The sequence below is a fragment of the Rhopalosiphum padi genome, chromosome 3 (genome assembly GCF_020882245.1).
Source record: "Rhopalosiphum padi isolate XX-2018 chromosome 3, ASM2088224v1, whole genome shotgun sequence".
Lineage (NCBI taxonomy): Eukaryota > Metazoa > Arthropoda > Insecta > Hemiptera > Aphididae > Rhopalosiphum > Rhopalosiphum padi.
Window position 1 is genome coordinate 59,880,201 of NC_083599.1, and position 24,312 is coordinate 59,904,512.

At 30.1% G+C, this 24,312-nt stretch overlaps 1 protein-coding gene across 2 annotated transcripts in view; it reads right to left on the minus strand.

Moving 5' to 3' along the window:
• Positions 1–24,312, minus strand: part of LOC132923896 (CD109 antigen-like) — a 91,991-nt gene that overhangs the window by 15,923 nt on the left and 51,756 nt on the right. The gene's annotated exons all lie outside the window — the stretch shown is intronic.

The following is a 24,312-nucleotide window of genomic DNA, read 5'->3' on the forward strand; positions in this document are numbered from 1 at the left end:
TTCCGCATTATATTACTTAAGTTAGTATTTTAAACTAAATTAACCAATACTGATACAGTTAGCACAAAAAAAATTTTGTTTTAAAATATTTTAATAATCATCTAATTAAATGATGCAACAGTAATTTCAGAAAGTATTTTAATATACCTATGCTATTTGGCCAATTAATTTTTTTTTTAAGTACGGGTACGGTAGTGGGCTCTAACGATTTGAAGAGTGCTGTAGTCATGCATTAAAGTTAATGATATAAATGGGTTTGTACTAGATTAAAGTTCATGATATCTAGTATTTTTATGATTGTAATATCTAGTTACTAATTTAAAATAATCACAAACCCGTAAATTAATGCGTAAAAACCGTTAATAATAATTAAAATGAATGTTTAATGTTTGATATGTATTTTGAATAATTATTTAATATTATTAAACATTTTTTATTTTATAGGTATACCAATTTAAATAAAATAAAATTTGATTTGTTCAATGTTATCATAGTTAAAAACATTATTATTTACATTATTTCTTAAAAAAAATAGCTTATGAATAAGCGAAATAATTCCAAATTTCCAATTATAAAAATAATCGTTTAATATTTATATAGATGTTATTTATAATGAAATAGATAGAATATTTATAATGTGATTTAAAAAAAGATTCATCTTAATTGGATACTTGAATATAACAATGCTTGTATCGATTAAGTGTTTAAACACTTTTACGATGAATAAACACTCAACACTGTGTCCTGTTGGATCTATATTATACCTATCTAGCTACGAGCACGCGCGGCCAAAAAGGATCGTTGCTGACTATAAGTACATATATACCTATCTATTACCTGACCGAAAAGTACGTGCGGAGTGCCTGCACGACTGTCCGAGGGCGATTAAATTAGTATTTTATTCTACTAAAATGAAGTACGCGGGCTATATTTTTGTTGAGCTTTATTTTATTTTTATTTTTTATACCTATGACGTCATATAACGATTTACAGTCTTTAATGTAGCAAGTTCGTGCGATTTTTATACTTTTCAGTTATCATGCAACTCCGCCTCAATACGTGCGTCTGATGCGACAAAATACACTTATAATGAGTACCTACTCACCGATGGCTCGCGAAATACGTTTACGGACGACTAATAACATATTTTAGATCCATAACTAATTTGTAGAGATAAAATACCTATTATATTAAAATAATAAATAAAAACAATTTTGGATGGCAATATTTTTTAAAAATTATTATGACAAAAAATTAAAATCGTTTAAAAAAAGAAACGATATTGAGAAATATACAGCAAAGCATACTAAACACGTAATGTTGACAGTAAAAATAATTTTATATTTTAACGGATAATCCTCATTTGTATATATTAGCCCATAACATTTTAATAGACATAAGCTAATTATTTTTCAGTTCTATTTATATTTGTATGGTAATAAGAACAATACGAGTATATGGATGCAAATATGCGATTGATGTCATAACTCATAATACATTATTGATAATTTACCCTTTTTTATATCAATAAAATATCACAAAACCTTGACTACTAAAAGATAAAACACGATGCATTTTTAATGTGTGCGTTTTCTTAACGACAAAAGTGGACTAATTTACGTATTAACTAGAGATGACCAAGTACCCACGATATTGATAAATTCATATCTCGGCAATTATTCGACAGTAGCAGCCTGTGGTGTGAACTTCTTTTATTTGAGTTCTGCTCATTTATTATTATCTCAAAATAAAGCTTTTAAATCAATAGTAATACCTATTTATAATATTTTTTTTAATTGATAATGTTTGCTTATGTAACACATATAAGTAACGGGATTATTCTAAATCATAATATTAATAATAATAAAAAATATAATAATAAAACACTATTATAATATTGAAAATTGCATATTGTTAAAATTATATAAAATCTGCAAGTAAGTATATTAAAGAAATTCGTCAATTTTTTTTTTAAATAAGTATTGTACACTATTAAATACATATTATAATATATATTATTTTTTTTTATTTAATTGTTTTTATTTTGTATAATTTTGAAAAATAATCACCTAACCTAGTGATGTAAATAATTTAAAAGTTCAATTGCTAATTTCCATTAATTATTCAATTATAGTAAGGCTTAAATATTGGCCAGGAGATGGGTATAATACGTGAGATGACGCTTCCGTATATACTATATAAAGTTTTTATAAATAAATGGTTTTCTTAGATTTTGTTTGTTTTCTCATTTGACATTGTAACTAACTGAAGTTTCCAATTGAAACTGTCCGTTTCAAAAGTCATTAAAATTCCATTGAGTTGAGATAACATCAAAACTAAAATATACATAAAATAAAAGAAATGTCTGTTTCAAAAAAAAAAGAATTTTTCCAAAAATGTATACTTTTAGTAATTAAAGTTTAGTAACTCTTTATATCTAATGCTTCTCTATACAATGTTACTAGTTACCTAGTTGTTAAACTGAATGTTCATTCTTCACACCAAAAAGATTTAAAAAATATTTCAAAAGAAATGGGTCATTGTGAACATTTAACGTAGAATAAATTTACAAATTATAACAATAATCAGTAAATTTGTATTACATTTTTACGAATAAATATAGCATAATATTATGTAAAATTAATAAATAAACACATTTATTAAATATTTCAGTTATTGATATTTTACAGAAAATATATTAAAATAAATAAATGAGGGAAAAGGCGAGAGAGAGAGAGCTGTCTGGCGAAAATATAGTAAATGTAGTTCTAACTAAAAGTTTGACAAGAAAGAAATCAAACTGTAATATGCATATATTATATCATCCAAACGAAATTATAGTAAGGGGCCGCTACGAGAACACCGCGTGTGTGTGTATGTTTGACATACGTTCTCCCAAGGGGCGTCAAAGTCAAAAATTTAAATCACGCCTGTACATGACGCTGATGCGACTTGAAACGCGGTACTTTTGAGGAATAGCTGCGATGGAATACTCAAACCGTTCCCCAATGAATATGATATATATATAATAATATATAAACCAGCTTAAACGTTATATAACATTAAACTGTAATCATAATATATTCCACATAACGACGACTAGTTTGTCGATTTTGTGCACGAAGGCATTTTGTTTTTCGTGTATTTTATTATGCTGAACGAGTTGTCCGAAACAACACGTCGAAAAAAGTCATGCCAATAAAAATTAATGATAGTAGTAGTATTCTGAAAATTCATATTTTCTTCGTGACAACAAGTATGTATACTTGAAATAAAGTAATAATAAACTTTAAAACATTTTTAAATACATTTAAAATGAAAAAATGTGTGTCCAGAAATGATGGCAGTGATTAGACATGCGAATCAAAATTAACTAAAAACTTAGAAATTTATTTTATGTAGTGGTCAAACAAATTTTACAGAAATGATTTCTTAAAAAATTACTCTTGGCCAAATCTGCTAAATTGCTCTAAACATGATTGCGGTAATTACTTAGTAATTGTTTTAATTACTATGAAGTTGAATAGTAAGTATATATAATATTATAATATGTATATAGTAAATAGCACGACGAATGTAAGTATTGGATTTAAGTGTTTTATTTTTATTTTTATTTTATGTGTTTATTATCATAAAAATTCTTGAATCTTCTAAATTAATTTCTTAAAATCTGATCAAAGTTATATTTTAGGAAAAAGGAGTTAAAAGTTTAAATTCCCAGTATAATTTTTAAAATAATTAGGAAAAACTAAAATAAATTAAGAAAAAATTGAAATATTTATTCAACACTATTTTTTGACACAAACAATTGTGTTATTTTGTTATAATTCAAAAATGACCGTAGATATTTATTTCACCAAATATTTATAATAGCATTCTCCAAACATTATATTTAAAATTTTTTTTTTTGTATCTTAGCTCTTAGCTCTGTATAAGTTATTTGTATAGATACTGTTAAAGTTATTGACTTTTTTAAGATTTTATTAGATTTATCACTTATTTTTCAGTCAAAAAACTTTTAAGTGTTATAGGTTCATTATTCCTAATAAGGTTTTCTAATGACAATCAAAAAATATTGTTAATCCATAATTCTTTTTTTATGTATAAATATAATATATAAATATATATAATATATAATATAAATATTTGAAGTTTTGATGAGATTCAGCAAAAATGTAAACTATTTTAGTAAGTAAAAACTCATATTTTTAGTAATTAAAAATACTAAAGAGTTTTAGTTTTAATATAATTATGCATCAATGCGAGATTCCTCACTATTTCCTCACGTTTTTCTAATAGGAATATACGAAAAAAGTATAGCATAAAACCAAATACATAATAAATTATTACCATTATTATTATTATTAATGAAATATAAGTATGCGATGTTTTCAACAATTAGTTTAACCTTTTAGTATTTTTAATAAAAATAAATCACTGTTAAAAAATAAATAAATTATAAAATAGTCATAGAAATAGTGGCTGACACATTGTCTCCACTCTAAATTGTTGTTCCTGTATACCTACGATGTATTATTGAATTAAAATTTTACACATCCATAAATCCACTACACTTGAAATCTTCTACCTACAGCTGGGTGACTTGTCTGGTTTTTTTAATCAATATTTATAATAGCACCATCTACTACATATACCTGATCAAAACTTATTTCATAAAACTAAATAATAGAATGAAGTAGTTATACAAGACAAAGTAGAGATAATTTTTATTTTTCAAATTATAGACGAAATATATTATATTTTATGTTATTATTTTATTTTTACTATAACTATTCTAAAAAATTGTATTTTATCAAACAACAATTTTCAGTCCTAGATATTTAATATTTTATGTTCATCAAAAATGTAAGTACGTCAAAATTAAAAAAAAAATCGCATCATCGCACTGTTGTAATACAACATGTATGTTTAAAATTACAGCGTACGTATTTGTAATATTCTTTGCTATTTAAATTTAAAAAAAATAAGTTTTCACTTAAAATGTATCACGGTTTTAATGATGTATTCAGTAAGTTAGTAGGTACTATTATTCGATAAATATATGTAGCTGTAGCCTATACATAGAGACTTAATCTGGAGGTCACGGAATCGAGCTCCACGTCGGGCGCCACTTTGTCATACTTACTAGCTTACTTCGTCGTACTTACGTGAATCGTAAGAATTCAGATACACTCGTACACGCAGTTAGTATACAAAACAAATACCGTGTTCTCACACACACTAGTAGGTACACACAGACAAGTACAGTGTAAATGCACAGACGTCAAACAACTCAAACACGCACGAGAAAAGATAAAAGAAACAAATGCCTTAAACACGATTATGGTTTTTTAATGCAAATACATTAAGCCAAAAGAAAATTCAAACATCTTCGTACCGACCGCCCACGGATCAACAACTTTTGTTGGCACTCAACGTTATACGTTTGAAACTTATAGGAATAGTAAATTAATCAATTATTATTTGACCTATTTACACTATAGAAATTCGTATTATAATTTAATAATGAAAAAGTTACAAATTGTTCTCTCAGCTTGTTTACGTCACTAACACTAAAAATATACTTACATACAAATTTAAATTAACCACTGTTATTCTAATAAAGTCCGAAACCGACTTGTCCATTTTGATATATAATTCCATGCGTAGGATAGACAATATAGAAGTATAATACACGTAAATATCCGTGGCAGAATGTCCAACGGGGGGGAGGTTATAATACATATATTAAGCAACAAATTATTTCGGAGTGAAACAAAAAATCTACATATATAGTATTGTACTATTCATTATTAGTAGGTACATAATAAACGTCTTATATCTAGAATTATAATACAATATTTGTCAGTGTCGGGGGAGATGGTACACTAATTTCCCAGGTACTCCTCTTCGCTTTAGACTCGTAGGTGTGATCAATGACAAAATATAAATCAATATATACGCGACACGTGTGTATAACACAGATACGCATAAAATAATACCGTAATAAATTGTTGTAAACTCGATTAAACAAAAAAAAAAAAAAAACTATACCCCGTAATCCAATATGTATATTGTATATATATATATATATACTTATAAATAAGTTTAAATGTTTAATACATTATACATACTAATAACATCATGACTGACGACCAGAGATAAAAAAAACAATTTTACCCGCACAGTTTCATCAATATTTGATAGCGGTTTGACGATGATGACTTTAGGGTAATAATAAATTTGTCAAGGGTGTCGACATAAATTAGTTAACCAAAAAAATAAAAATAATTAACCCCGTTTAACGTGATAAAAAATTACCAGTGTTTATATAAAATAGATTATAATAGATTCGTATACGCTCTTTAAATATCGTATTATATAAATATATTTACTCACCTACATTGCCCCATACTTAATAAATACTTATTTAGAACTTGATTTACGGTTGTCTCTACTACTTTTACGCATGAAGTCAGCACGTACATTTTTACGTGGTAAACGCACGCAACGTCGGTCGGCCGTTGTGCCACACACGCCAAATCGCGAATAGTGCGTTTAAGCAGGTTCCTCCTATATACAGTATATTATACTAAATACCTATAGCAGTAACCTGCAGTAACCCACCAGACTAACCATCTTTGCGATGTATTCAACTACACCAGTTATTGTATAAATACACTATGTAGGCGGAATTGTGATGTCGGTTATACCAATGGCACGTGTCTACATACTTATTTAGAATCGAAAGCCAGTTCTACTACACACTTTAAACAAGTATAGTTGATTTTTAAGGCACAATTATAGGTGTGACCAAAATGAATAAATGAATAAACAGGAAATAGACTATAATATGCTCTCACTATACTTTTACAGATCTGCTCACTTGCAAACTTTTTCACGAGAGACAATCGATGGCAGGCAGTTTCTCAAAAGGCTAACATTTTGATCTTAAAAATTACACATTATAATAATTAATTCGCGTTACACTCGAATCACGAATTAATTATTTAATCATTTTTATTATTCGATTCGAGCGATTTTAAATGAACATAAAACGAACGCATAAACGTATACCATTATGAGCAACGACGATTTTTACGAATCTCATCGAAGATATCCGAGACGAGATATCACCGGTGTGATATACGGTGCGCGTCGAGAGTAAAAAAATATACAAAAACCGCAATCTACCCTGTGGCCAGGGGGGTCGTTGCTGTCACGAGACTAAAATAAAAAGGACTACGTAACTAATGTCAAGCTATATAGGAGGTAGGTATATACATTTATCGCCACCACATGATTAATCCACGCACGTTGGGCGACATAAAAAAAAAAACCGACGGGGCTAGCCTTCCCTGCCGGGCTTTTGTGGAGGCTTCAGTGAGACTCATTTGCGAGCAAACTCTCCATTAAAACTTCACCGTCGATGTCCGATTTCCTGCAGACGCGATTAAACCGTTATAAACTTTATATTATTCAGTCGTTTATTATAAGCCCGTATAATGCACTGAGCTATAGGGATCATTAGTCGAAACAAACCCGATTCTGGTAAAGTTAAAAGTTACATTATAATACCGACGACAAACAAATATTATAAGCCGATTAATCAATTAAAAGATTTTTCCGCTGTTACTGTTTTGATAGAACTGTAAGAAATTGAAACAATTCATTAGAGAGACAAAACAACGAAATAATAAAACGTGTTCAATTTATAACTTATAATATATTTTATTTATTACGTATAATAGACATCGTAAACTCTGTGATGATTGTCATCAACCTCTAAGATAGTAAAAGATGCAGGTCACCTCTAAATAACTGTCATTTTTTGTTTGTCCTTTGAGTGACCACTGACTGTTGTGGGTATGGAATTTATTTCGAACACACTGCAGTGCGACTATAGTCGGCGTTTACATTATACCTATATATTATATACTATGGTAAAGGCTAAATCGTCACGTTTAGCTATTTGCCTATATTGTATATTATTTATGATCAAGTTTAAAAAAATAAAAAGTATTGACTTTTAACTTGTTAACATGCATATAATTGACCTACGCGGTGACCTAGTCTCGAACAGATTCCAGTTTTTCAGATAAGGAAGCTGTATACGGTGTTGCATAATAATTTATTATAAAACGTGTAAGATTTTGATCGACTTGATCGTTCCGTTAATTTTCAACATACATCCACGTACCCGATTTCGTCGTGACTGAACGGTAAAGATTCCGTCTTATACCTATATATATATATCTGTACAAATTACGACGAACACATGATTCTATTCCGAGTGCATATTAAGTGCGAACGATCAATCATTCCGTTTTGTAATGCGTGGAAATGAGTTATTTTTCTTCTGCGATATAAACTATAATACATGTATTTCATTATCGAGTAATTGTTAGGTAAATGCGAGTGATAAGTAAAAAATAGTAAATACCTAATAATTAAACACTCGTAGATTTATTGTATAGACTGAATACCTATATAATTTGGCAATGCGATACGATAATATACTTTTTGCGCGCGTTGTTCAAACCTATAGGTTGTTTGAATTCTGTTAGTGTTAAACAACAACGCAAACTAATAATAATAAATTATTTAGTTATCTTTATACCTATGTACTACAGCAGTGTGTCAGTGTAATAACTTTGTGTAAATTAACTGTATTTCAGAATATTCTCATATATCCGAAGACTGCAACACTATAGTGTTATATACAATATACGTATTGTTATTTACAAGCTTTTATACTATGAAAATGAAATAAAAACAATTTATATAAAATATTCAAATATTATTATAATAAATACAAAATTGTTACAAATCTGTTTAATTCATCACGATTCAAATGGCATACATATCGTTCTAACGTTAAAGTGAAAACTGCAAGTCTTAAGAATAGCAAATTGTATAACTAAAAGGAAAAAAACGTTAAAATATTCTTCATTTTTATAACAACGATCAAATAAATAGTCGGTAAGCATTTCATATCTCTGAGAATAATCATTTGTTTGGATCACAACGAAATAGATTTTGTAAATTTAAACTGTAATAAAAAAAATCTTACATTTTACAATTTACAATTTTCGCAAAACTTTCGGTATTTCGGCTAGGAAAAAATGATAACAATCAAAACTTACTAAACAAAAAAAAACAAAAAAAAACACAAATCATCTCAATATTTTTTCCACTTTGCAAAGAATTTTAATGTGCAGGTAAATTTGTAAAATTATTCGTTTAAAGTAGACGGTTATTTGTGATAAGATTCCAATTGACGTGACAATATTATTAGTTTTCTTTTATTCCAAAACAGTGTTAAACAAATACACAAATAACACGTAAAAACACACACCAATGTATAACAAATAGCTCTCCACTAGTAGAGTCTGACATATTTATATGTGATGGTTGACAAGGTACCAATATAAATTGGCCGTACAATTTATCGGTCTTCAGGTGTATTCACCGATATTAACAATCGCTGTTATTTCGCTGTCGCTGTTTATACGGCCGTGGCTGCCCCCATACATAATTTGTAATTTATACATCACACCATGCGTCCATATAGTGTGACAGCACGATCTTATATATATATTTATCTATTGTTAATATTTATACTTTCGGCATAGAGTAGAGTTTTTTTTTCAAGAGGATGTCACTACATAGCCAAAAAGCATTCGCGTTTTTCAATGGTTTTCGAGTAATCTTAGAATAAAATAAAATCACCCGTTACAAAATGTATGGGAAATAATTTGACATATCAAATTGCCAAAATATAAATATTGTCTCGAAACCGTTTAATATCAACTTCACTAAGTCAAAAAATAATCAAAAAAAAGCCGACATGTCTTAACCTATAAAAAATATTATTCTCTTTAATTTTGTAATAAATAAAAAAAAATATTTGTCTACGTTGTTCGTGGGTCTGAGAGATAAAATAAATATTGCGGTGATATCCTCTTAATCTAATCAGTAATAGATTTACGCAAACATATTTGTACGTAGATCATAAGTAGATAGACTACTTGACGAACAAAATTCGTAATATTAGAACACAATTTTATGAGCTAAACGATCTACACGTCATCAGACTACACGGGGATGCTACCTAAAAAAACTCGTATGCATTAAAATTAAACACAAACATTCCAATCTTTTGATATCAAAAAGTGCTTAATCATTTGATGAAACATGATGGTTGTTACACTATTGACTTTTGAAAACTCGCTGTATCAAAAATCATAATATCAAAATATTGTCGAATAAATTTCAAGAACGATGTGAAAATAAATTCAATCTAAATCACTCGTCATCCAAAACAATTTCAACCACAAACGACAAACATATAATAACTTCAATTATTTTTATACGGTATTCATTCATCGTAAACTTCATGTATCGTTAATACTTATATTATTAATGTAAAATGTAAAATAATTTTAGTGTTTGAAATTTCGCGTTAACTTTAGATGACAATTGACGACGCAGTGAGACTTTAATCTTAAATGAGAATAATGAATTAGAAAAAAAAAACACCTTTACTTGTAATTATTTCAGGCGCACGCGGATTTACGAGCCGGGCTAACAATGAAATGTTATATTAATTTGTCGTTATATTCATGTACGAAACGAAAAAAAGTCGTATAAACTATACAATGCGCTGCTGTTTGCTGAGTGCAATCAGAATGAATAGCTCAAAACGATTATTTTTTTTTTCATCATTGTCGCAAACACCGACATTATTAATAACATTATCATAGCTATCGTACATATACAATATACATAATACAAAGCGACTACATATTATATTATACATATACAATTATTGTGATTGTAGTCCGAGTTCACGTGTGCCGAAGAGAGAATCTCACAAACGAATGACGAGGACGTTGATCTTATACACTGTACACACACTGCGTGTAATCGAAATCGGATTCGCGCGAAAATATTTCTTTTATATTATCGTTATGATTTGTAGCTACATATGCTGGGTATAGGTGCGTACGCGTTAGTCTTAAACCATAATAATAAAGCTGTATCTGTCGTCGGTTCGGGGTTTTAAGGAGTTTTCGAGCTATGTTACGTTTTTATTGCATACATTATTGAGTCGAGCAAAGTATTGATAGTTCGAAAAACTAACGGTTTATATTTCATAGTAAATATAATATATAACATCTTACGCCGCATTAAACATATACAAATAGTGGTGCCCGCGATGGAAGCGACGAGGTTTACCCGAAATTTCCCATTTAATAATTATCTCGTGTAGTCATAATAATATATGCAATATAACATAGAAATATTATCTCAAATTTGATATATATATTTACATATAATATATATACCCATCATTGAAAATAAATGTATATTTTTTAAATCGTTTTACGTGCTCGCACGATAAGGTTCGCCCTCTCGTTTAGTCATAAATAGTCTGTACAATACAATAATATAGAAATATTATCTCAAATTCGAAGTATATATACATTATCTATCGACAGTCACTGAAAAACAATCATCGAAATAATATTTCAAGGAAAAAAATATTTTTATGTAGCGCGTGTATTATATTTCGAACTGCTAAATGATACATCTACTTTTGAAGTAAAACGATCGATTTTTATATATAATGTACGACTTAAACTATTTGCAGACTTTCGAAATATTATTCAAATTAAAAACGTGTAGATGTAATTGTGTGTTATATAGCTGTTTTAACTAGAGATTATTATTTTCTATCGATTCGGTTAAGCATGATATCGTGAATATAGTGGATTCATGAAAGGTTTTGTCTGAGACGTTCAATTTTGTTTTTCTTGCTCACTCTATCCGTTTGGATCGTTATTATTATATTATTTCATATGATTAAATTATGGCATCCATTTGAGTATAAGCAAAATACATTATTAATTACGTCTTAACCGGAAAATAATTGAGCGGTGTGTTATAGAATACGTGTCTTCGCATGTCACTTATATTTTGTATACATTGTGTACTCGCTGATCTCCCTTGCGCATTACCAGCGGATACGTGTAATAATATTATATTAATATTTTGTCGTAAGTACACACGATACACCCGACCCAGTCATCCACGACAATTTTCTGATATCGCGACGCCAGCTGTTTCAATTAAACCGTTTCGATTTCACGCGCGTTTTAACATTCGATAACGAACCGTGTATATCACGTGGGGCCGGAAATTCGAGTGCAAGTCAAACACGGTATAGAGTTACTATTTACTATAGTTTACTACCCATACATACTTCCGTGGTCTGCAAACGGCGTCCCGGACTCGCCCTTCCGATATCATTTACCGATCAAATGAGCGTATTTGTCTAAATACACTAAAGCGACTAGCGAGTGAATAATATAATATAATATGATAGTTTTTAGACGATTTTCGTTCAAAAATTGTTATAGGTATAAGTACATAACGACATAAATAGAACACCAATGACAATGTCATACCGATGTCCGGAGGTCAACTTCAGCTGTGTTGCGCCACGTTCGATATTTATCCGAAAACAGTCAAGATTTATACATCAGCTTATTTAGGGATTTGATAAAGGCAATTTAAATTTGTAATGACATGTAAAAAAAATGCCTAATAAAAATTATTCAAAATTTCAAAGTATAAGACCATTATAGAACAATTATTACTTGTATTATTTATACATTTCTGATCACGAAATTATAAAAGAAAATAATAATTTCACGAGCGAAATACACCGAAAATGCAATTAAAAAAGAATCATTATTTTTACATTGATTTTTTGTGAAAATTTGATTTATTATAACTGCCCGCACAGCATGCCTAAGGCGTAATGACTTTTAACAAACAATTTATTGACGTTTGGCAGTAGCCATATTGCGGTTATTAGTTTCGTACAATCATATAGCATGTGCTCGCAGGTGCTTTTATAAAGTTTTTTCTTTTTATTTCAGAATTGTACATCGACGTCAATAATACTCTGGCTAGGAGAGAGCAGTAGAGATGAGTTTTAAGATCAACAAGCACTTATTTTTTGATATTTAACGATAGTTTTATACTTGATCGAATTATAATAATTTTGGAAATGAAACTCAATCACAAAAATCTTGAATACTGTAACCATATTCTCAATTTTTAATTTGGGCACATATGATGGTACAAGTCAAAAGAATATAATATTATTTTATTATTTATTTTCGACCATCACCTATATTCCCATATTTGTGTTTATTGCCACTCGATTTAGGTTCCGCTGTCTGTTAGAATAAGTTAGAGCATAGACAACTGTACTTACATGTAGTCTTAAGCGATGTTATCGAACACTATTGTCTATTGGGATTATTGGGAATGATTTTGATCTATGTGGCTACTGCGTGAAACGTTTGGCGACTCGACAGAAACGATCAACTTCCGTGTCGACGAAACAAATTTGTCATCCAGAATAAGTGATGCGTCATTATCGTCGACAATTGCAACATTGTGATTGTCATACTTCTCGTCTCGTAAATTCCCCGCCAAGCCGTAAATATTATTGTAATAATATGCATTAAGAAATATAAAACGTTTACATGTACACAAACACATCTATACACATAATATATTCTCATTATAGATAGTTTAATTTTTCTTAATACTATATTATATTATTTAAAAAAAATAACAATTGTCCGCGATACGATATCCTGTATGTTATGATTATTCTCGAATTAAAATAATTTAGAATTTACTATATTTCACCGGTAAAAATTATCGGGCCGAGTTGACTATTGCCGATTTTAAATTATCAATAATAGATTTAACCGGAGATCGAGATGAACTGAATGGACGGCTGTCGTCAAATGTAAATACATCATTATCGTACAATATATCAACGCAACGATATATGACACAACTCATTTCCAGTCGAATGAACATTTATAATTTATGTCATTAAATTACACCTACGGATAAATATTACGATAAAGTACCTACTATACATTATAATATTATCGTCTTGGCCGGGAAAAAAATCTGATCGCTCTCCTATACGTCCGCGGTGGAAATGGTGGAATCTATACAGCCCGTCGCATGTAACTACGCGTTCGTGTACGGTGTTGCGAGATGACGGTCAGGTGTGTGTGGCGGGGTGTACTCCGGCACGGAACAAGACGAAAACGCTTAGTGATTTATACGGATTTAAATGGCTGCCGCCCGACGCATTGTTATAATCTAATAATGATGATGATGATGATAATAATAATAATATAGTATAATACCTGCCGCGTGTACAGTGAGATAATAGGTATAGGTACTACCCGCCCGCACATGCGACCTGCTCGTAATGCACCTGTACACCGATACCGCCGTCGCTTTTTGATGGCGGTGTAACACAATGCATGAGAAACGCGCCGTTTATTTATTATTATATATTCCCTCTTCCACAGAGGTACAAGGCTAAGCCGCATTGTTTCGTCATGTTTTCAGGAGCGTTTCCGGTCTTTCAAAGGGCTGTGTCGTCACGTCATTATAGGTACACCGCGACCCGTGTCGGCGGATTATACGGGAGATGACGCTGCTGCTGCCGAGCGCCGCCAGTCATCGGGGCAACGCAGTGTCCCGGTCGGGTGCAGTTCTCACGGGCGGCGGTGGTGTGGAAAGCGGATTGTTAGGGGAGCGGCGGTGGTCAAGCGATGCGCGGGAAACGGGGTTGAACAGATCTGGGGCCCGGCTTAGCGGTGGGGGGGGGGGGGGTGCAAGAATGAAAAAACAACAGTTCGGTAATTTCAAAACCCTTGGGAACGCTGTCGGCTGCGTGTTGTGTTCGCCGGCGTTTCCGGCATTCGGTTCACATCGCCGCGCCGATAGTCTTATAGGCTTGCGACATTGTTTACATATAATACATAAGGTCTTGCGTGAATTTCGGTATTATATGTGTGTTCCAAGTGTGTGTGTGTGTGTGTGTGTGTGTGATGCACCACGGTTGTATGCGTCAGACCCGAGCAAATATACTGCGGGACGTAGAGAGCTCGGGAACTAGTGGCGAAGGGTGAGTTTTGGGTATATATATAGATCACCGCCGAAAAACTATGGTACCATTTATTTCATACAAGTGTTATGATATATGGACCTACTGCAGTGTTTATATTATTATTATTATTATGACTGTTATCATCATTAGATAAACAAATGATAATGTTAAAGTGATGTATAATGTAAATTAAACGGCAACTGTACACCGCGCGTAAATAATATAGATAACGAAGAAAATCACAAGCGTCGGCGACTGGTGAGTAGGGGGGCGGGGTAAGGGCGTCATATTCAATAATTAATGAATACCGCAAACAATGGGTTGTCTGCTTGAGAAATATTATTAATTATAATAACTTCTGTACAACTTTGACAGTTTGACATGGAAACGGTGGTATACGCCGTGGAATACATGGTATACCGATCTGCATGTAGTCTTTTGTGCACAATGTATACTTTTCTGCGATGTTAAATAATGTAGGTATATTATAATAGCGCGTGTACGTAGTTGGACGTGTATAGGTTTTTCACGGTTTAAAATGATGTGCGGCGATTACGCGCAAGAACAATAATCGTATTATTATTTTTTACACTTTAATCGTATAGGTATATGCTGCTTAAGACGCTCAAGACATATACATTTTGCACGTGAGCAAATACAATGCGATTGGTATAATTTTTAGACGTTAAAAAAAAAAAATAAAAATACACCGTCAGTATCAAACGAGTGTTTTTGGTACACTCTACGATTTTATTCAATATTTTCATTTGATGTTGGTACTCGTCGCGATCGTATTTCTCGATTTTTAAGAGTTAGCCATAGTCGTTAGCACTATAATGACGTGCATATACAAACATAAACGAAATGCATAGTATATTGTATATAGAAGTAGATGCAATGTTTTATGTATTTCGTACGTTTTTCCATTTTTTTACTCTTAACAATTTTTCATCCGACTAACGGTCACGGTCGACAGTGCACCACATATAGACACCGGTTTACTATTAAGTGTCATCTGTGTGTTTATCCAGCTGTGTCTGCTACATATAATATATATATATATATATGCCCATTTATGATTATAATCGTCTATTTCGTCTCCGTTTCACGCGTCTTGACAATAAACACAGAAGTCGTATCATTTTTGAACCACTCGAATAAATATTTTTGTTTTCGTTATTATATTTTCTTTTTTCCCGCGACGGCACAACACAATGGCCTGAGCCAAAGAGAGTGTGACGTTATATAGACACACGGAATCTTTGTCCAAGCATCATCGTGTCAGTCAAGCACTATGGTCACGCGCATAGTACCTACATGGCTACATCGGCTACACCTTTGTATAATAAATTATCGTATTATAATATCTGCCCCCCACCACAGTGTAGATTTAAACATTTGTCACACTTATATCTTATAAACAGATATCCGAGACGGAGTTTTTATTTTTTATTTTTGTGAATTCATTTTTAATTTTCCAGGCATCATACACGAATTTCAACAATTTTTTCATACATTTTAAGGCGATAATTACTTGATCTATGAAAACATTTAAAAATGTTGTCCTTAAAAAAAGTTTAATCACATTCTACATATAAATGTAACATGGTAAGTATAAAAAAAATCGCCCTTTTATCTCAAGTAAATAAATTTTAATTATGCCATTTAAACTATATATATATATATATATATATTTTTGATGCATATAGAAATTTTATATTACCATTAAAATAATTAAAAATGTAAATTTGATGGATACAATAAAGCTTGATCATATAAAATGACCATAATGATACATATTGTTAACATTTATATATTGGAAGTAATACTATGGTACTATAATATATAGTTGTTTGTTATAGTTAGGTGATATAAACTTTCAATTTATAACTATGGATATTAGAAATCCTACTTGGACAGTTGGACTCACCAACAGCAAGGAAATCGTCATTTTTTATCACGATCGTGAACATTGGAACGTTTCCATTCGATAAAGTCGTTTTATTCGGTTTCTTTTTGTCGTACGCATATATATATATATATATATATATATAATACCTAATAAACCCGAAGAATTTGCGTTCACAAGGGCCAAAAAAAAAAAATATATAAAAATACTCGTGGATTATCTCGGACGTATGCAAATCCGGCACCAACCTCTTGGGTTAGGTGAGTTTTTTTACAATGTACATATATCTACTTTGTTAAAGTACGTTGTTTAGTTTAAAGTCTTAACTATGCTAATATTGTGTGTACCCAGACACACAGGGGTGGCAATATAATCAAGTGTATACGAAGTTTCAATAAAAAAAAGTACGCATCTGTCACGATTACATAATAATATACGTATAATAATATAATTTACCAAAGTGTGAATTGTGTTTAATCAGATTACTGTGGGTATGAATGTTTGAAGTGAGTACCTATACTGTTAAATTAATGATGTCATATAAAATATTTATAAAATGTCTACGGTTCTTGTCTGTGCAAATTGGTTTTTTTAATGACATATTTTGGGGTTAATATAATTTCGTAGTCCTACTATCGACCACCACATATTATGCAAACAAATTTTATTGAAATCATAATATGATCACAATATCATCATCATCTCGACATTGTGTGTCACTTGAATTTCAAATAAAGATATTTTTTTTATAAGCATATGTGAACGAAACGAAATTGTCTAAGGGAAAACAATAGTCAAACATAAAAAGTTGAATTCTTGTTTTAATATATATATATTTACATATATTTATATATTTATACATTAACATATACTTCACAGTCCAGTAGGCCTTATTACGTCACGGCCCGGATGGGCTGTGTTCGAATATAATAATAATTTATAACTTTCGACGCGCCCACTATGTGTATTGAAACACATATTTTTATTAGGACGTCTGCTGTCGTATCATATTATGAATATTATGATGTAATTCTAAACAACGTGATAGTCATATAATATTATGATATAGTGGAAAAACGATGTGTAATGGGTCGAACAAAATGTCGACACATGAAAACAACGACTAGCCCGTTGTTGCAGGGATGGCATTAATATATAATATATATATATATAGGCACGCACGTTCAAAGGTTTTCGAGGAGGTTATCGCACGCACGCACTGGATGTATATAATAGAGTATATACGTACATAATATTATAAACGCGACAGGGTTCGATCCATTATACACGTGAACCGAGGGAGATGCCCGTTCATCGTATGTAAAATATATTATATATATTTATTTTTCGACCCGAATATTATGATGATTTCCCCGTTAAGACATCCGGTCGACCGTCATCAGCCCGACCGACAAGCGTTGCTCCACACGCGCGCGTTCGCCACACCCAAACGCAAGCGGTATATAATATTTTATACGCGAATTATACATGGGCGTGATGACTGATGCTTAAATTTAACGTTTTGGAGGCAAAAAACTTTTACTCTTATTCTGCTGGCGTTCCTGAAATATGGACGAGGCGTGTCGGATGAGGCGCCAGATCAGTTGAGTATAATCTACAAAACTATTATTTTAGGAAATTATTTTTTTGGCTTCTGAAAATCATAGCACCTGCTGTGCTCAAGTGAAGCTGAACTATAATCCTATTAAAATATGATACTGATAAAATTGTTTTAGGGATTTTCTTTTTTTGATAAAATATAACATGACTTAACAATAATAATAAAATAGCGTTACCTATGTAATAATTATGTTATCTTACTTATCAATTATCGTCGTACTGTTATAATTTATGATATTCTAAATAAGCTAAATTTCATGACGTATATTAGTTATTTTATTGTATAGTGTAAAAAAAATACAGATTATGTTGAGAATATTTTTGATATTTATATGTATAATGTGCGAGTAAAGCGAGCAGCGGCTTTGAATATGAATTAATTTGTCTTTATAACTATTGGACCGATAAAAGTTTTGTCTGCTGAAATATTTTAATGGAATTACGCGCCAATGTCTTTGGCGATTGGAAAAATTCAAATTATTATGCAAAATTATTTAATTTTATCTCGGTGAATTTTACGGAATTGTAACGTTTAATTCGTTTAGTTTTGAAAATATTTAGTGATCTAACAATTTTTAGCATATTAATAATATTTTATATTCAAGCTTTAAAAGAACTTATAATTCAATGCTATATAGGATCGAATAAAAAATTATGCAAAATTTAATGTTTTCCGGTCGTAATAATATTTTGTATTTTGTATTTATATTTTTTATAGCTACCTATATAATTTAATGTATTTTCATAAATTTGTTATAGGTACTTTTGTACAAACACTAAAATTCAAATTTTTCTTTTTAGTTTTTTTTTTTAGTTTCTTGCACATTAATAATTATACTTCCATATTTATTTTTATTTTAATTACATACATACAAATTGTGTATAGAAATCCGTTCCTTAGTAGTTATGACGTTAATGTGTGTGTATGAACGGTGCCCGGTCGACCCCGTCATCTTCATTAACGACTATATTATAATATTATATAGTTACGACCGTCCATGTATATGATTGTGTTTTATTTTTTTATTTTTAAAGACTAATGCGAGTGGGATTACTGAATACGGACTCCGGACTGCGGTGCGGTCCTCGTTTCTATATGCGGTATATCTATAATATATTAAATTTGTGTGAGTGTGTGGTGCACGCGCGCCATAGTAGGTAAGGTATGAAAATAATATTCGAGACGATTCGAGACGAGTGTGTGTGTGTGTACAATGATCGTCTATATTATTAAATAATGCACTGCAGCCGAACAACCGTCATCGGCGGAGTCTACGCGGTGTACTATAATATGCAGTCATTAAAGTCATTATGACGCCCTGCCATGTACGGGACACGGACAAGAATATAATATTGTGCGTATCTATCAACACCTATATTATAATATGTTCCATAAGTTATGCCCACCGGTTAAAGTATTAAAAACGAATGAGAAATTATTTTTGTGGTCCAATCCACGTGTTTGATATGCGATTAAAGACGACGATAATGATTTATTTTCGATAAATAAATATATAATAATATTATAATAATAAAAAATGTTATATATTTTAGATCAACATGTAAACAATAAAATAAAAACTTGCATGACCTTGATTGATGACAATGACGTAACTTTTGTTCCGTGTGACACAATATAGGTATTACACATTATTATCTATATTCTATAGGTATAGAAGAAGTGCTATAAATAGTGAATGTAAATATTTTTGTGTTCATTATTATGAAATTATATTGTGTTAAATTTAAAACAAAAGTTAAAGTATCGACAAAAGCAGTTCGGTGGTCTTATTTAAGACTACTAAAATCTTACATTGTTGTGTATAGTAAAGTTAGCGGTGACGCAAAATTAACATAATGCATTATTATTCAGTACAGGCACTTTGATTAGTATCAGATTTTAAGTAAAGGGAGACACTACTTGGTTTGTTATAAATTGCTCGTTCTCTATTCAGTTTCGATTTTTTAAATTGTATAAGAACGACATTTATAACGTAGGACAAATAATATATTATATAAAAGGCATTATTCGATGGTTAAAGTTTTGATACATTTTTCACATACCGTGTAGGAATCAATATAATATAATAATAATTCAAAATCTATTTTATAGTTTATAAAAACAAAATTAAACAAAATTAATCAAGTGAACAATGAATTTTTAATTTTAATGTGTATAATTCATTTTATCATTTTATATATTTTAACATAAAAAATACATTATTTTAATTATTTAGTATTACTAGTTCAGTTAAAATATATTTATCAAAATATTTCAATTTTAAATTATATAGTTATCATCTTTTTAAACTTTTATAGTCGGTGATCATATAAGTTTTATGAAAACAGTGGATAATATAATAATATGATAAAAAAATATAGTATGTACGAGGAAAAACATATATAGTTATAATAAATAAATACGATAACTTATAGAGGAAAATCAATGAAAAATCTAACATTTTTCACATAAAATAAATTATATAATACTCATACATACACAATAGCATAATATTATTACGTAAATTCTATTGCTGATATAATAATATGGTAAATAGGTACTATGCTCATTTTATACTTTCATAGTATTTGCAATGTAACTGTATAATAAATGTAAAGTGAATTTGTAATATAATGTTATTGTGTGGATTATATGTGGGATATACTATATTGATAAGAAAATATTAAATTTTCACCGATATTATACTTATCAATATTTAACTTTGGATTAGTGAGTATTAATTTATAAAAGAAAGGGCTTATCGTCATAACAATATGATTCCTATTATTTTTGTTTTAGTATTTAATTAAAAAATAGCTATGTATTACTTATACATATATAGAACTCTTATAAAAGTCTAACCCCTTGATCCAAAGCTTATATCAACTAATGAAATTCCTGGTAATCCTCCAAGACGCCTGAAGCGCAAATGGTGTAGAGAATTGCTAAACTAATATCAGTTAAATAATAAATAAAAAAACACAGTAAAATAAATAAGGGGAAGAGAAATAAAGTCTCAAAGAAAACTTCCGGGAAACCTAGAAATAAATAACTTAGTATATCGGGGAAAAATTCTTATAAATTAAAATTCAAAGATTTAAAAATATTAAGAGAAAACAAAACTTTGATAATATAATAAAACGTTCCACATAAGTTACTCTTACAACAATTAAAATGTATTGAAATTTATATACTCACAAATTATTTTATGTGTATAATTGAAGTTTAAATGTGTACAAAATTTATCAAAATGACGAAAATATGTAATATATTTTGTAGTTATAAATGTTAAAACTTTTCACACGTAAGGCTTGAAATATAACACAAAATTTTACATAACACAATAATTTTTTTTTGAAAATTAATACTACCTAGGTATAACTACGCTGTTTTTGAGCGATTGAAGTTTTCATAGAAACCAAAGAATCTCAAACGTACTATTACATGTTTTTTTTTTGCATACATTTTAAGTACAAAAAGGTAAATAGGCAAGTGGTGCGCACACAGCTGTACATTAGGTGTCGAGTGGAATTCGTTATTGAGTGAATCACTGTAATGAATTTCGTTAAATTTGAATTGTTATTCATTGTATACAACGAATAACATTTCTGGGTGAAAGACTGTCTACATTTTAGTATCAATGATTACAAAACAATCATTTTAATAATAATATTTGATTTCCGTAAAAATTTCCGTTTTTCCTTAATTTTTTGTTATTCGATTACAAAAAGTACGATCTCTTTAAAATATAAACTAGATTCAATTTTCTATCCTAAACTACACTCAAAGTGAACATTGTAGCATTTTATTAACTACTCATCATGTATACACACACACAAAAACACATTTCATTGTAAAATATATAGGTACATATATATCGCTTCACTTTGAATCTAAAATTTTTTTCAGTAAAAATTAGTTCAACTTACAATATAATTAATAGAAAATAAATTGCTAATAGAAATGTATAATAAAATATTCTTAGAAATATTGGCTGACAAATAGTTTTTCTTATACCTAAAATACCTACAATAATTTATTGTTCAAATCATATTTAACATGTTCATTATAGTGACCTATTCAATGACGAGGAACACTCAACAACTACTATAATATAGTAGAACGATCTGTCTGATTATAATGTGATATATATACTTAGTTAATTTTTTTATGTTTGATTTATAATAACAAATGTTTTCAATTCCTAAAATATTTTCTCAAAACTTTTTCCAGTCTATTTTATTTTAATTTTTTTTCCTGGAAATTTTGTTCTCGGCATTTTTTCTTATTTCTTAGTATTAACTAATAAGAATTCATACTAATGGGGGTAGTTTCGTCAAGATGATAATATACAATTTAAATTTCAGCTCATACCCTTATTGTACTTGCATGTCAATACAGATTTTTTATCATACGATAAATAATAATACCATTTGCAAGGTTTATAGCTATACTATACATTATATTATACATGTTAAACCAATGGAAATAAAAGAAAATAATCATGAATAGGTAGTATACCAATAATAATTATGCGGTGGCATATCACTTAAATCATGTATATACAGCTTACAGGATTTACATTGACAAAGTTTTTGGTTAACATCCGTTTTATTTTCAGTATCTCCCATCTATTAATTATTTCTCGATTCAAACACGGCTAATCTACCCGGCACACTGACCTATGCGAGGCTACGTGTTATTATTATAATATACTAACGTCTGCTGGTAATTTATTACCATGAGAATACATTATACATGTCGCGGATCGTTCTCGCAAGAGCTGCTGTGCAAGTACCTACCGGAAATTGCCGCTGAGGCGGAAGAAGATGCAGAGCGGGGTTCAAATGAGCGCGCATTGAGGGACGTGAGCTATATATTATAACCACGCGCACACCCGTCTCTTCGTCTGACACGTTAAAAACACATTCTCGCGAATCGATCGTCGTCGTCGTCGTCGTCGTCGTCGTCGTTGTCGTCCGCTGTTGTTGCTGTCGGAAAGCGGTTTTATTTTTGAACCGAAACGACTATGTACCACCTTCATAACATTATATACGTATATACGTTGGACGAACGAACGAGACGACGTTTTTCCAGGACACCCCGGAGCCTTTTATTTATTTCCTCCCCCACCAAATATCAATCTTGTGTACGCACGAGTCTTACAGTCGGGGAAACGATAAAAAATAAATAAATAACCAAGGCGCAGAAATGCCCTCGAGAGTATTATTTTCTTGCTTTCGTTTATTTCCGTTTTTTTCTTTCACAACGACTAACAGCGCCTTAAAAATCGTATTACATTATTATTATGATGATTGTGTTATTACGACAACGTTACCGCAGCTACTATATAAATATTAAATATAATATACTATTATACTATGTGATGTGGTCGGTCCTCGCCACTCGGTATAATATATCAATAATACCGGAACAAAATTATAACCATACGTATACGTCATTTAAAATGCGTGTACACGGATATCGCTGCGTATGATATACAACCAATTGCACCTGTAGCCATATTTAGTGTATTTAGGAAAGAAACTATTTTGTAGTTAGAAATTTATAAAATGTTCAATTTTTATAGTTTATAGTTTAAGGATTTAATACAACGTTTCTTATAACCAAGGTTGATACTGTGATCAAAAATTTTTAAAAATATATACACGTTTGTTATGGACATTCAAATGTGGACAAAATTAGATATTTAAACAAAGAACAACGATTTAAGTAATTATTTGTTGTAATTTATAAATATTATTTTATTATTTGTAA